Genomic DNA, 15,864 nt, shown 5'->3' with positions numbered 1-15,864 from the left:
TCACAATCCAGGAGTTAGACCTGACACAAAAATAGTAGACACCTGTGACAGGGAAATAAAAACTGATCCCTAAATTTGCAGTTTTAGATAACACGGTTCTTTAATATCTCCTTTCTCTACTAGTAATGACTACCCCAATATCCTCCCAAGATATTCTGGTGCTTTAAAAAAAAAACATCAATTTTCCCCAGATACGGCACTTACCATTTACAAAGCTTGGAATAAAGCAAAAAAGTTCAATTCCTTAAGTTCTAATTGCCATGAGCACACTCATAATCAAACACGTTAGCACAAGCTGTACGAAAAACACAATAGATGTGCTAATTATGTTATAATGAAATGCATTTTTCCAAAGAAAGAATTTGATTAAATAGTTGTTTGTAACTTGTACCACAAATTTTCATAAAGGTTTTCATTATTCACTTAATTAATATGCATTTTAATCTCTTTTCCCTAAAAGTATATCATAAATTATTATTTTACTACATTCAGAGAGAGAAGTCCATGCCATTTAATAAAGGTTTTTTACTCCCATCCCATTACAATTTTTTCTGAAATAATGACTTGTGATTGGAATCCTTGATAAGCATCACAGTAGCAAGGAAAAGCTGTTTGAATATTAGCACCTGGCACCCTGCCATACTTCCCAAATAAGTCAGGTGAGCTAAGTTCCCTTTATCAAAATGAATTTCCACTGTTCAGAGAAACAAGTTATCAGTTATTACATTCCAGCACCACTGATACGCTGTTAGGAAGAACATAACAGCAAAACCTGCAAAAATAGAAAGATTACTTATATAAGAAAAAAAATGAACTGTTCTTGCTGAGTTCTTGTTTTCTTTCTTCAGCTGGTGGATTCTTCCCTTTCTTCCCTTCAGCAACACGGGGAGCTCCAGAGGGGACCCAGCCACCCTTGTAACCAGACCTGCCCAGACACAGGTACCACCCTCCGGCCAGGCCCGATCGCACTGAGCAAGTCATGGAAAGCTGCACCGGCTTTTTGGAGCTGAGAGCTTGGAGTATAGATCCACCTATAACTATTTCAAATTTTGTCACTCTTGATGCTCCTATGCATATGTCACTTGGAGGGGAAGTGCTCACAGTAGTAGTACACATGCAGATATATTATTTGGCTAGAAATAACAGTTTTACTTAGTTCCATTATATTTCAGGTGGGGCTAGGACAGAAAAAAGGAAAAATTGTCACCTTTCCTGACCTATTTCCCTTTCATAATTTTTTTATAACTATTTCAAAACTTGGGAAGTTAAAAATAAAGCTACTGTGGAATCATGCTTCCCCAAATGAAAGAAATCACCAATGTCACATCCTTCCCATGTAAAGGAGTTACCACAATTTTACTATAGCACAAGTCATAAAACCTCACCAGGAATTGAGCAAGTGTTGCAAAGATCAAAGTGCATGATTTAGCCTAAATCTGGTCCGTAGAAAAAGCAAGACAGAAAACAAAACTGCAAGCAAAGATACCCTTTTAGTCTGCATCAAAAGCAGGAAAAGAAAACAACGACAGCAAAACTCTTTGTGAGCAATAAAAAAGCACGGATTTTTCCTGACCTCTCTTAGCTTCCTGACTTTGTTCCTCTGTGACCCGACAGAAAAGGGAGAAATTGCATTTCCTTCTACTTAGCCAAGGGCTGCCCACCTGCTTTCTCACCAGCCTCTTTTAACTCATTCCAGTTAACCCCTTTGTCAATGCCACAATCAATCATAAACCTCTGCAATTCTTTCACTCCCATTAAAAATAAACCTTTACTGAAAGCCACTGCTCCAAACGTGGTTAGCAAAACAAGCAGACCAAAGCAAGGCAGAGTTCACAGAGAAACACATCTAAAGAATAAGCCAATTAAGCATCACAGTTTTTTAGAAAGTCCCTGACAGTTGGGCTGCAAATGGTCCAAAGAGCCCTTCTGGGAGTCTCACTAATGCTCAGGGCTGGACCTCCAATGTCCACTACAGACCAGGATGTTCTCAGACCGGACATCAATCAAGGAGGCAGCATGTAGCCGTTTGCTACTCAGACCTGCAGCAAACCTCTGTTGCAGATGTTCCTTGAGACAAGATCTAGCCATTTCAAAGTACTTCTACACAACTGGGGCAGTACAGAGAACCCAGAACACAGCCGGACTCTGAGTCCAAACCCCCAAATTTCAGAAAGCTCTTTCTGAACAACTTGCTCTGCTCCCCTCACCCCATTTAAAGAGTAAAGCTGAAGAACCTAAAAAACCTGAAAGAGCCGGAAAAGTCAGATCTGACACAGCCACCGTCACTGCATGTGTTCCAGGCCACACACATTTAAAATGCACCCTCGCTGACTAGCACGCATGAATTTGGAATCAGTTAATGCTGTCACTACTGTGTCATTTAATAAACTAAAATAAGGCAAAAGGCAGGCTCCAGCGCACGTAGCGCTCTCTGCCATGCCCACATGCGAACACGGGGTGGCACTCGATGCCAGCACGACCGGCGAGAGGCAGCTATTCCCTCTCCCCTTCTAGTCCGCCGTTTCATATGCTCAGATCTGTTTTTCCTAGGGACTTCTCACAGTTCGCTGTCCCGGCAGCTCACATGAACATCTTATTCATGCTCAATAGAATTAATGATTCCAGAAAGTTAATTTAATCAGTTTCATGTCTTAATACTAACCTCAAAAAAATATTCAGCCTGTTCAAGTTGGAAAGGCAACTAAGCTTGGATTCCATGGGACGTTTTTATTCTTTTAGACTTCAATATCTACTGAGGGAACAAAATGAATTGTTGCATTCTGTAAATAAAAAGGTAGTGATCTCATTCAAGCAGGAGTTTTGAAGGGCTTAAAGGGCAAGGAAATAGCTTTGGGGAAAGGATATGAGCTCCAGATATCTGTTTTATTCAAATATCATCTTTCCCTGACAGTCCAGATCACGCTACTTAGGGCATGTCTGCCTGCTCACAAGAAGGGGCCAATACTAAATCCTGCTAGTTTGTCACCTGACATTGAGATCTGCCCTCTTTTTCTGATGATAAGGATGTTGTCCAAGCCTACTTCTTTAGAATATCTTTCCGAACCAAACCAAACTGCAGCTATGAATCAAAATTTTCTCAAGTATTCCCAAATCATTATTATCAGTGTATTTTATAAAACAGTTGGTTTTGCCTTGAATGAGTGTATTTGTGGATGAACAGGTACATGCATTACTCACTAGTCACTATTTGTTCCTTATTTTTATGTTATGCTTGAGGTAGCCATGTAGCAAAACCCTCCCAAGCCACAAAAACAAACTAGGAAAAAGAATCACCCAGAACCTTTCCACAACAACCTAAAAGTTGAAAGTATTTACAGAAACCACTCGTCACACAATTACAGATGAATTGCTTAGTAAAAGTCAAAGACTCCTTCCAAGTGGATTAAATTCACTTTTTGTAAACAGTAAATTAGTCGGCCTTCATCTTCTCTCCTACTGCTACTCCTCTAGACAAATCACTGTAACTCTGCAGACACAACAGCTCTGCAAAACTCAGTGTGGGGTAAGGTAGGACATGCAGGCGCTGCCCCAGTGGCCCAAGCAATGCTGTTTGCAGAACTGCAGGATGAAATCAAGCTAGTCACAAAGCAATAGGAGCAAACACCTATACCAGCTAAAATTTGTTCAAAAAATTTTACTGGGCTAAGTTTGTGACAAAAGGTTTATGGCAGCTTAAGAGATTGTGCACACTGGAGTTGTGCTGGATCGCCCACAGCATCCCACAGAAGTGCTTCTTGATTCACTCCATGCCTTGGCCACTGTTCACACACTGAGTCAGCTCAAGCCTTGCCCTCTTCCTCTCTCTTTGCATGACACAGCCGTGGTGCCCTCCTACTCCTCTTCTCTAAGCAAAAGATCCAGAGCCAGAAGCAGGTCCGCCAAAAGCCACATGCTCATCACTCCGGGTCACCCAGCGCCACACAACTGCATAGAGCCTGTCCTGAACTACGCCGACACCACGCTGATTCAGAACCATGGCACAGCAGTCCTGCCTGAGGAATACGCAGAATGACCCAGCTGAAAAGCATGTTCCTTTCTGAGCACCTGGGTGCCAGTGGTGTTGGCAGCACCACGACAAAAGCCCTTGCAGCAGCCACTGCCTCTCCAGCCCCTCCCTGGACACTCCTCAGTGACCAGCTCCCCACGCTACATGCTGAGCTCTCCCAGCTGTGTCGTATGTGCTAGCCACCCGCAACACGTGCCCCATGCTCTGTCACCACCAGGAGCAGGAACAGTTTGTAACGCACCTGCTCCACAGGGGTTGGCTGGACTCCAGCAGAGATGCCACCCTCAGGTAGCTCCCGGCCCACTAGCACCCTTCCCCTTCAATGCCTGGTGAAAACATAATAATTTGCATAACTTGTACATTTTTTAATAGTTCATGCAGTTTGTCTGTGCTTCAGTTTACACAAAAGAGGGAGGGATGTTCTTACTCATTGCATGCCTGTGCACAAAGAATGTGCCCCAAAACAGTTTCTTGGAAGCAAGCAAAGCTTGGCAGGATGGGGAGAGAGAGGGAAAGAGAAAATCAGCAGCAAGTGAAAGTGCAGGCCAAAGTCATTTCTCCTCCCTCCATTCACAAAAAAACTATGTTATACACAAGTAGCATACTGTAGCAAATTCTCTGTAAGTAGAGAGTATTCTGAGCCTCCCCCATGGACAAGGCTTCCTCATTCCTTCAGCAGCAGCTGAATCCCCTCAGCCAACTCAGCTCACACATCTGCTCCCCGCAAGCACGCAGATCCCATCTGCTCCTCTTTGCTCTCACAGATGCCACAGAGAAAGCGCCCGGCAGTCAGGGCTCTGTGAGCGCACCACAGACTGGCCTCAGGTCCTCCCAACAGGCTCCTCTCTCCTTTGGAGAACCAGAGCACATTTCACAAATACGTACCGCTGACACAAACCAAAAACATTACATTCCTGGCTGATCACCAAGCAGAAGTGGCAACATAAAAACGCTACTGACGCCAGCACGTCCCGCACCCCTTGCAAGCGGATCGGCTTGCACAGCCTCGGCCAGCTGCAGGGGCACAGCGGGGAAGTTTTGCGCACCTTTCCAGACTGGTTGTCATGGACATCAGCAAAGTTGCCACTGGGATTTACTGTTCCCTGGTGCGCACCAGAGGAGGTGGCCTCTTGGATGAGGAATAATTGTTTGAAGAGGTGGGAGGAGGGATAGAGGGGAAATGAGTATGTAATGCAGCCAGGGAGCCTATGGACCTGTTCTCTATATCACTCAGGGGTTATGCTGGGTGAGAGTAACCCACATGGATCCTGAAACTTCCTGAATGTCATTGCTAACTAGTTCAGCTTTGGGTGCCTGCCAGCTTCCCAAACCATTGCAAACATCATGGGCAACAGACCCAAGCAGCACACTTCCTCCCCAGCAGCGCTGTGTTGGAGAAGGACACAAGCGCTGCAATCCCAGCCAGGTAAGGATCAGAGCAGCAAAGACTGCGGCCTTGGTGACCACTGCTGCCTGACAGGAATCAGAAATGTGTGATGACCGTGCCTGGGGTGCTGCCTTCTAGTACTCAGCAACAATGGACATCAGAAGCAGAAGGCAAGGCTAGCAGGGATCCGCCAGGAAAGCCAGCTATGCAAAAGAGCTCACATCCAGGAACACCCCTACAAAGCAAGCAGAGGGCTAGACATGGTGCAGGCTGACACAAAATCATTATCTCCTTCTGATTCTTTGGCAGTGACTACTTGTCACCTCACTGAGTAATCACATCTTGTACTGACTCAGGTCTGTCGCAGTACTGCCAAGATCTGGCAAAACTGCTCACCAAGCCAAGCACAGAGTGACCACTTTGAATATGTGAAAAAGGTTACACCCTTATCGAGAAGCCATAAAAACAGTGTTATAACATAGCCATCCACTTCTGCTGCCTTTACTAGATGAACTTTCAGTTCTCATCCACAAAACTTAAGTGATCCCAGTAAATCCCAGTAAAACAATCTCCACAGTGAATTCCTTTCTATAAATAGATAATTAAGCACCAATCCCAATCAGAATTGGGTTTCTTGGATTTTGATGCAACATTAGGATTTTTTTTGATGTTCATGCAAAGTTGATGTTCAAGCAAGCAGACACAGGCATGCTATCAGCGTAACTGTGTATAATTCATCTGTTGTCACATACATCACTTCTGAATGAACTGCAGTACCACACAGTCAATTTCTTACTGCTTTTTGTAGATTCAGAGGGGAAAAAATTCAAAAGAAAATCCACATCAAATACCATATAGGAATATTTTTCTGATTTGTTCCTCTTTCCACATCATCCATGTGCTATTGCTGCTGCAACAGTTCACTACCTTGACTTCTAACTTAATCTCTCAAAGAGAATGATACCTGCCAGGACAACAAATGGTCCCCAAACACACCTATACAAAGCTGACTGCATTTGATGTGGCCTTATTGCAGGAGGAAACGTTTGTGACTTACAAACAGCATGTAGTAACGAAGCCTACTTGCAAGAGCAGGACCCTGGGCTCATATCCTGACTGTGACGCAGATTTCTGTTTTCATCTAGATGCATCAGGTAGACCCAGATCTTTGCTTTCAAATCTGAAACACTCAAAAGTACAAGCACTTCTGAAAGGTTATCTGGTCTTTGCTTTCCTCTCCCTTTGCCATAACAATCACACAAACATACTTCCCTACATCATCACAAGGCCCATAAAAGCATTCTGAATAAGTAATATTCTCTAAATATTAATGGCTGTACAGATTAAGGATAAAAGCTCTAATACTATTTATTAATTTACAGCACACTTACACAAACAAGAGATCCCCAAAGATTTATAATTAAAACACCCTCTCCTGCAAATATTTACAGCTCTGCAAGGTGCACAGTATCACTGCCATTGCAATTAACAAAGCACCCATAGCATAAGCGCAGAGTAGAGCCTACATTTCAGAGGTTGCTGTGAGCGAGGGTAGTGGGATAACGGGGGAATGAGAATGAAAGGAAGGGTTAGAGCAAGGCAGTACACCTTTGGAAATTAAAACTACATATTAGGCACTAAAAATAAATGGCATATCCCCATAGAGTATTACATCCAGAAAACACTGGTGAAAACTAATGCACAGATTTTATTTTATGACATGCTAAATGTATGACCAACCTGTTTAAATTTCTACCCAGCTCTGATGTTTTTAGTCATCAGTTTCAAAAGCCCTCTAATTCAAATCCTTTACAGCACAGAGAAGGACTCATGAAACACACTCATCTCTAGTTAATATTTCCTCTGATCACAGAAAGCTCATCCCAAGACAGCTCTGAAGACCAAGGAGAACAGCTGAACAGTTGAACAAGCCCTCATTTACACGACAGCAGCTCTTTTGGCTAACATCCAAGGGATCAACCTTGAAAGCTTTAGCAAGTAGAATTTAAGCTTTGGTGCCAACACACTTTAAATGGGGCTAAACTGGACTCCAGTAAGGTAGAGAAAGAAAAGTAACATGCATAACCAAGGTGTCACACTAAATGCGTTCATGCAGTGCATTTTGTTTCGATGCTTCTCAAAGGGGCCTAGAATTGTGTCATTATAACTAGGACCTACCTCCAGTCCTCACTGAAGAATTAGGAGCTGTAGCCACAAAAGCCAGTGAAAAGAGTCACTATGGCATGCCCTTAATGTATGGTAACACACGGTACTCACCTCAAACAGAGCAAATTGTTTATGTCGGGCAGCATTAAAGAGAGAATGTCTCAAAACTGTTCTTTTCTTCATTCACTAATTCTGCTAGGAAAGGATAGGCCTTCACACAACAGCATTCATACACAGCCAAGTTATAAGGAACTTCTAGGCCCTAATTGCTGTAGTCTTAAGATTAGTCTTTAGTTTAATTTAAGGCTTTGTACTCATGGCTGGCAAAGACCCTGAATGAACATTTTATTTATTTTATTTATTCTTGGGGCTCTGAAATATGTACAATATTCCCAAAAGAGATGGGAGAGACTGAACTCCAGAGCAGCTAAGCTGATTGAACCAAGTTGCTAAAGGGAACTGAGCTGTACATCCTTTGACTCTCAGAGACAGCTCTTAATGTTTAACACCTTCAACAGCACAGGAAGGCGTCCTTGCATTCACACGCCAGGTAAAAGAGTACTGCCTGCAGTTAATGTACGGCCTTCAGAAGCTAAAGTCTTCCTGAGGCTTCCTTGTTTTCTGAAAAAAAGATAGGAGATTCATAAAGAGGAGGATTCAGTCATTTTTAAGCACTCGGAGTGTGCAGAAATAGAAGTTTACTGAGTTTCTTTCTTCTCGTCGCAGCTATGAATTAGCAACCTTCTGCACGTCCTTTATCAGATGAAGCACGAGGAGTGCAGAGCCTAACATCTCCCCACCCACATGTGCAGATGTGCATTCAGAGGCAGTTCAGTCCTCTTAACCCCAAGAGACTTTCCAATGCTGCACTTGGAGAGAAAGGGGCTGACATGAATTACATTCCTCCTCAAGCAGGAGAGATGAAATGGGAATCAGACAGTGACTGTCAGTCCACTGTGATTTTCCTGTCCTCTTCTGAGCATCAACTACTTAATCATGCAGGGATAAGGCTCTTATTGAACACAAACTCCATGATTTCACTGTACCCACATGTTCAGCTGCCCATTTCCAAACAGGCAAGGCAGTCTGCAAAGATTCAGTGTGGTCCAAAGGATACTGGAATATATATTTCACCCTAAGCACTATGAGGTTCCACCACTACGAGAGCACAGTTTCACACCATAGTGTTTGGACGAAAGGTAAATCAAGGCATGGTATATTGCAGACTCAGAATAAAGATTTGAAAGCTGTTATAGGACCCTGAAGATATGTTTATTGTAGAAATGCTGGTCGAAGTTTAATTACATTGATACTATTTTATGCTGCCCTGCTAGGCAAGCTATTCAAGCCCTTTCAATAATGTTTTGCCGTAATGGGAACAGTTCAGTCTGCAAGAGCAACTAAGCACACTTGCTACACAGAAAACATTATAGCAGCTGATCTTATTCCTTCCAATGCACTCATTTTAATAGCTTTTTTTTTTTGCTGCTCCACATATCAGTGGTTCTTATCTCCAGACAGAACAATTGCTGTTTTTCTGCCATTTGCAGCTAGTTATGACTTTCAGGTTCAGCTAAGAGGAGCTTCACTCAATCTAAAATCAGCATATCTTTGTTATGTATCTCATTTTATATGAGGGACCTGAAGGGTTCTTCTTGAATCCAGACCATGTGATTATGCAGCACCTAGGTAACTCTTTTCTGCCAGGTAATAAAGAGCGGCAACACTCACCCTACCAAGAAGTCTAAGAAAATTACATATCCGCTAGATAGTTCTACAGAAGTAGTGAAGGGAAGGACTAAGACAGTATGAGCTGGGCTCACCTAGAGACACACTCTCCCCAGACCTGATATTAGATAATGAGAGGATAAAAAAGAATTAGAGGCCTCTCTCCTTCGAGCACGGTCTGGACTTAGGCTTTAGTGCCATCTTCCTGCACATTGTACTGCCCCACACCCAGGTCCAAAACGTCTTCTCCATTTCCCTCCTGCACACCTTCTCTCTGTTCTTATGCCCCAACTTCTCCAAACAAGATCCCCAAACCATCTTCCTGTCAAACCTCTACCCATCCAAATAATACTCTCACACATACTTCTCCACTTCTTTACAGATAATACCATGAGGTTCCTACCCAAATTCATTAAATCCCATCTGCCTTGTTTTGCTACAATTTTACTTCATGTCATCTAACTCAGGGGAGAGACCCTTTCTCCAAGTGAAGATAAGGCAATAGAGCCCACAGGGAAATAGAGCCCACTTCATCTATAAAAAATTTATAAATGTCAGTCACAGTAGTACCTACTGGAAAAAAACAGAGCACCATAGCATAAATTTGACCTGCAAAGAGCAAATCTGTTCAGTGTCAATCAGCTTTAAGGTTCAGACTGACTCATCTTACAATGCCATGACACGATCTAAGCCAATTTGTGTACAAAAGTTACTGTCAGTTTTCTGTCATTTATCTTCAGCCTCTAACACCATGTTTAAATATAAAGACATTATGCTTAATCCCATCTCTAGTTACAGCTTCTCTAAACTTCTGCTTTTTCTTATTAGTAATCCTGCTTTTCAAGTAACAGCCTAATAGGCTGTCATATAAGGGTAGATTATTTGCTCACCTAATTGCTTGTTTTTGAATAAGTGGTTCTAAAATACAGGTAATGACTGTTGGCCTATATTTCTCAAATGAATAAATGAGTTCTGATCCCTTAAATCTCATGTAACCTGGAAAAATATAGCAAAAATATAGAATACACATAACAGTTTGGTGATGACATGTATCTTGTGTTAAAAACTTTTTTTTTTTTTTTGCATTGGTTATTAATTCCATTCAATGGCAGGAAGATAATTTTGATAAACTCACCACTCTGATAAGAATTTGCGACTGAATTAGCATCACTTTGCTGTCTTCACTTGATAAAACTTGTCAAAAGTACAGGTAAACTTTTATTGCAACTCATGTAAGCTTCTAATTCTGCATGCAAGCCCACATAAATAACAGCACTGACATGCTCAGTTCCCCTGGGTTACCATATTTCTCATCCCCATCTCAGCCATGCAGATTACAAGACCTTCTAGGGAAGCACCATGCAGTCACCAAAATCCAAGTTCATATACAGCCTTCCTAACAGCCACTTCAGTGTAGACAGACTCTGTAAATGAGTATCTTGACAGCAGCACTAACCCCTGTCTACCAATAAAAGGAGTGCTCTTCTTTACCTGCTGTCATCCTGGCGCTCCTGCCCCACAGGTTTACGTCTGCAATAATTTAAATGCAGTTGGATATTGGTTTCTATTAAGCGTAACATCTACATCAAGTCCCTCACGCAAGACACTTCTGTATAAAGGGACAACTAAAGGGAAAAGAAAGAACAAAATACCCTAAGTGGGTGGGACATATTTTCATTTTGCTGTCAGTTCACATTGTCAGAAACAAAGTGATTTTGAAAGTAATAGAAAAGCAGTCTAATATTAAACATTGTCTTCAGCAAAGCTTTGAAATCCATTTAGGGAGCCCCACTGGTAAAGCACATATATAATTACAACTGAAGCTATATTTAGCTTCAGACTAAACACCATCATGAGGCAGTGTGCTAAATAATGCATTTCGCTAGTGGTTTTTTGTGAATATATGATGATTTCTTCTTTTTTTTTTTTTAGAATAAATTCTGTAGTTTCACGGTCAGCATGCCTACATAGTATTCAAGACTTCATTGAAGCCAAAAGTACTTGCACCCATGAGAGGCGATCATTGATGCACAAAAATGTCATTGTGCTTCCACTGTTCCATCTTTACTCTTCCTGGGGCTTAAACTAAATCTCAAGGAGCTGGGAGTACTTAGGGAAACAAGGGCCTTCCTGCTCCACTGACACTGCAGTGTGCAAAGGCTTCCCTGTTGGACTCGGGGCAACAACTGTGTCGTAGTCCACAGCATGGTTACTTCTCAGCTGGATGCACACGGAGAGCAGGCAAGCAACAACTACAGCCACCCTGCTACCGTTGTCACTGCAAGGAATGCTGTCTTCACATATAAAAACACAAAGAAGGGCTTCCTATCTTTTTATAGCATGCACCAACTCTCTTCCTACCTTTCCTCTTTCTCAGAGACAGTCTACGTATATTCACAGAGATTTTTTAAATTTGATTTACTCGTCAAGACCTATCGGTGAAATTCATATCAGTATTTTCCGTGCCAGACGCACATGTGTGTCAGCTGGCATTGGCTTCTGAAAATATGTACTTTGTAACGTGCTGCCAAAATAACAGTAAATCAACAAAAGACAGCAGTAAAATGGTGATACTAGCTATTTTCTGAGACTGTTATCATGGGAATATCTTTGTCAATTTAATATGACATTTCATAGCAGAGTGGACACATGTTCCTCCATTTTAGCATGGTCATAGTCAGGAACTGGCTAGATAAACTGATGTTGCAATCTCTATATTTATTCTTTCTCTATTATTAATGTTTATTGTATTTACAAGGCAAACAATGCATTTTCCTTGTCAGGATAGCAAATAAATCAAGAAGATCAAAATCTACATGTTCTCTTTCCGTCTCAAACCTTGGGAATTTATAACCAATTTTTCTGATGGTAGAATGTGCTACTACAATGACCTCTGTAATGTTTTTCTCAAAATCTGGTAGCAAAGCAGTGAATATAATCATCATTTTATAAAATATGCATATATATACATACTTTTATATGTATATATATACATATACTTTTTCAATGGTAGGGTTTAATAGCTGTTTTGTTTTCGTCTTGACTCTTACTTTTGTACTAAATAAAATCTGTTATCTGCATTTTGGCCATGAACAGATATTACTTATAAGACCTACACACAAAAGAATTTATTACATATAAAATGCCAAAGTCTACCATTGTATAAATGACCTAATCTGGCCACAATGGGATTTACACTTACTTGCACACCAGCTAAAGCTGATCTTTCTAATTGTTCATTCATTCACCACATACTGGCAGTTGCCGCTAAAACTCAGCAGATGGCACAGCCACAGAAATCAATTTACTCCTAACAGATAGATCGCTGTTGTAGATTTCCCTGAAATACTGCCACAATACATTACAAGCCAAACTTTAAATAGGAGTTTAATGCAGGGTTTTGCACTATCCATAGTGAGCATGAGTACAGAGAAATATCCAGCAGAAGATATGCAGATGCAAGCAATAGCTTAACTTCTGGCACCTGACTTTGCAAAATGCGGTAGTTCTGGGTGCTGCACTGGAAAAACAACCACTTGGGTGGTATCAGCCATCCAGCTCCCCCAGAATAAACAAGACTTGACATTCTCTACATCTTCGAAGGCCTGGCCAATGTTTTTTTTTTAAGCTGGCTCTCAAACCACATCTACAGAGTATTGCACAGTATCCAGAAGCAGAAGGCTTCAGGTTGAGCCCTTTTCCTCTGCAATTCTGAGTTGTGAGAAAGTGACTTACTCTCAGAAATAATAAAATGGGCTCTTGAGTGGGTTTCTGCAGAGGCAGAGGACACCACAAGGTAGATTCAGATTAGCTTGTAAATTAGCATTTCATACTACGATTTTGTTTGGTTTTGTTCCCTCTGTATGTTCATATTCTCAAAAATGGATAATCATCAGCAGAAAAGATGACGATAGTGGTTGTGAATAGTTCTAATGTTCCCCAATGGAGCAACCTGGGCAGTGAGCAAGCAAAGCAGCAGCAGAAGGAGCACCACAAGCCTGGCACCGTCCAAGCACTCTGCAGGGCCTGTGTCGGTATGAATTTACCACGGCTCAGCGTGCGATGCGATATGGTGGAGGAGCCATGAACAAACCAGTGCTCAGCTGCACCCCTGGCAGCTACTGCCAGAACATACGGCCCAGCACAACGCCAGGGTAGGCAATGGGGAGAGAAAGCAAATGGGCCAGGATTTCTGCCTATGCCCCTCTCACCTTCCTTGGGCCACGTTTCTGTTCTGCCAAGATAACCAACATGCAGCCTACTCTCACACTCCCAAGACTGGAGGCCTTTTAGATATACAATAGCTAAAATATTATTAGCAGTAGAGAAATATTTAAAAGTAAGTAGAGGAGACAGGATTACTCCTCTTTGCTTTCTTCACAGCCAAGCTTCATCTCATGGGAAGAGATCCAGGTAAGGCACTGGAACCAAATGAATGTTACTGAACACAAATGGGTGGGTAAATACCATATTATTGGTCCCTTTTTGCTCTCAGTTATGCCAACATAGGATGACATCCTTGTTTCTGATACTAGATAATGTGAAAGCAAAAATATGGGCATCTGGGACAACAGCTGGGTTTTTTTAGCACACTTGCTTACATTGCTGTGTAGCAGACCCGAAAAGCTAACTGCTGGGTGATACAAAGGAAAAAGAAATAGGAAGATGAAAATGACTGAATGTAGCCAAAAATGCCAGAAAATAAGCATTCTTTTAAGGGATCATCACAGTGAAACTGAATTAGGGTAAACTTATTAGGGTAAACTGAATATTTCATCTACAGACACTTTGTAGACCTATGTTACCTTTGGACCTATGGTTTGTCAGCTCTCCAAAACAAAGTAAGATTGGACCTAATTGATATGCAGGTGTCAGAATCAGCACGCTGTTTTCATTCGTATGTTTTAATCTTTAATAACAACCAGTTATTGAAGAGAACTTTTAACAATCTGAGCAAGGCAGTCCCTAAAATTCTGACCCATTTCAAAGAATACATATGCTGTAGCAGAAAAGCTACTTTTCAAGTTAACCAAAAAAAGGGAAAAAAATTCAATAAAGCCTACTTGTCTTTTGCTTTCTCTGGCCTCTGTTTGAGAGTCAGTCAATTTTTAAGTTAGCTTGGAGCAAATTCAGATTAATAACAAAGCCATGCTCATCTATCTAACTTGTACTGAAAGCAATGAGACCAAGAGTGGTAGAGACACAACTCAGGTGCATGTTTGTACCATTTCATTTATTCTATTAGGCTTTTGATAAAAGTCAATTTTTCTTTTAAGTGCTAAGGAACACACAACTGTCCTTTCCTTTGTGATTACAAGTCACTAACTCAGCCTGGGGCTTCCTTCCCCTTCAGCTCTTTTCTGTTTATTCCACTGAAATCTAATCAGAATTTCCCTCCTCGCACGGAAGGCCAGTTAAACTGGCTTTTGCTCACCTATACCCTGGAGTGGTCATTCACAACTGCTTCTTTATAATTTTATCCTCAACTCTGAGAATATCTTGTTTTGTCAAAAGGACACACAAAGGCTGACTAGAAATTGATGCAGCTTATCTCTTAAATGTGGTCTCACTTGCCAACCTTTGAAGTGCTGTAGCAACCCAGTTCATCTGGCTTCTTTCTGATACCTTTTTACTTGCTCATGCCAGACTGTTTGCTCTTTCCACTGCATTAAACACCATGCCAAAGCTGTCAGAGACAAAGTTTTATCTGCTCTTAAATCTCAGCAAAATCATTTTGTATTGTATAACGATCAGGGTCTATTTCTTTTTCTTTGCTTTGCTCTGTTCCTTTTGTCCCTAAGCTTGCCTTACATTTCTCTACAAATGAATTGCATAAGCCACTTAGCTGCCCTGGTTTCCCGTTTCTCCAAACCATTTATCACTGTGCTTCTCTTTTGTAGCAAGTGAACCTCTGCTGTTGAGGTTTAAAATTAATTTCCAGTTTGCTTATCCCACTGCACGTTTCTTTACACAGGCCAATACCATTAAAAAGAAAATGTTACATCCTTATTTTATTATCCATAGCTTGTAAAAAAAAGTCTCACTTCATAAGTGGTGCCTATCTATCAGAATACAGAGCAAAACACCTGCAGGTTGCCGATCAGTTTTTTTTGAATCAGTTTCATATAAAATCTGACTGCATTTGAATCATCATCCAAAAGAGTTCTTTTTGGTCACTAGTTTCTGCTTCTTACAGCAATTCCTCTCGGAGAGAGGCCTCACAGCTACATAAGACTGAGCAGAACTTCCAGAGCCTTGTTTTACCCTCATTTTTACAGGCATAGTCTCAGTGAAATCAAGATCAAGTTGCACAAGGGTTTCATGAGTTTGAGGGTATGTCCTCAAGCATTTTGATCTGCAGTCTCCATCGCTTCCTTATGATTATGAGATTGTTCACTGTTTTGGCAAGGAACTTAGTGCTGTTGCATATTTGTAAATATTTACCATCTTCCAGAGATCCTATAGATTCATGCAATCTTCATAAATAAAAGAATAAACTGGAGAGATACTGGTTTGCATATTCATTGGTAAAACACAAAAGACAATGAATTATAGG

Source organism: Dromaius novaehollandiae, chromosome 13 (assembly GCF_036370855.1).
Source record: "Dromaius novaehollandiae isolate bDroNov1 chromosome 13, bDroNov1.hap1, whole genome shotgun sequence".
NCBI classification, from domain to species: domain Eukaryota; kingdom Metazoa; phylum Chordata; class Aves; order Casuariiformes; family Dromaiidae; genus Dromaius; species Dromaius novaehollandiae.
Note: the sequence above shows the minus strand (reverse complement) of the source record.